Consider the following 917-nt stretch of genomic DNA (forward strand, 5'->3'; position numbering starts at 1 on the left):
TAATAAAATCTGGCTGGTTAGAAGCATATGTCATAACCCATGCTTACAACTGGCATCTGAAGTGGGGGCATTCGTATGAGACTGAGCTCATCACGTTGTGGGATGTGATGCTATAATTCAATTAGAGAACATCTAGCTGGTGAAAGGAATCATTGCAGGAAAATTGCTTGTGTTGTGTGGGATGAAAATACACATATCTGGGGAAGAAACCTACATACCTGCTATCAGAAGTATTGTGCTATGACTGATGGATTAACAAAAAATAATTATTTTTCTACATCTATCTCTAGAACTACTAAGTTATTCACATCTCCTGGCAGTGCACAGTCCATTTAGGGACTCTTCTAGTTATAACTTCACTAAAGGAACAGCTCTAGTTACTGTATGCTAAAGCAGAATCTCCTCGTAACAAAAGGCTCTGAAGTTAACTGATGACTCACACTTTTTATCAATTTAAATGTACATTTTTTATTTGACTTCAATGTGTTCTGGCATCTGGAATCTCAAGAAAGCCTTCTGTGCTTGCTTTGATAGCACATCTACTACAATTGGAACAATACTGGGAAGATGAGTATGGTCCCTATAAATAAAGAAAAATAATTTTTTTGTTAGGTTTAAGAAAGTTTCTCAAGCAAGTGAAGAGGATTTTTTTCTCTTCTTTACTAAAGCACTCCCAAAGAAGTTCCATGTATTTTATATGGATCAGTATTGACATTAAAACTTTTGTTATGGGAAATTTAGTTATAGACCCAAATATCTTCTTCAGAAAAACTAAGTGGCTCCACTCCTAGCTTCTGACCCTAGTTCACACTAAAGCACCCAATACTATGACAAAACTTTAAACGGTAAAGTTGACTAAATTTTCTCTCAGGATTTTGACCTAAAAATACAGACAGTGGAACAACTAGTGGTAGAAA

The 917-nt window shown here is 35.6% G+C and overlaps 1 pseudogene; it reads left to right on the forward strand.

The window, feature by feature from the left end:
• The first annotated feature begins 518 nt into the window (after positions 1-518).
• On the forward strand, positions 519-609 carry LOC135274382 (U6 spliceosomal RNA; annotated as a pseudogene).
• Positions 610-917: the final 308 nt, after the last annotated feature.

Source organism: Aotus nancymaae, unplaced genomic scaffold, assembly GCF_030222135.1.
Source record: "Aotus nancymaae isolate 86718 unplaced genomic scaffold, 86718_ANA_hifiasm-v0.15.2.pri h1tg000011l, whole genome shotgun sequence".
In the NCBI taxonomy this organism is placed as follows: Eukaryota; Metazoa; Chordata; class Mammalia; order Primates; family Aotidae; genus Aotus; species Aotus nancymaae.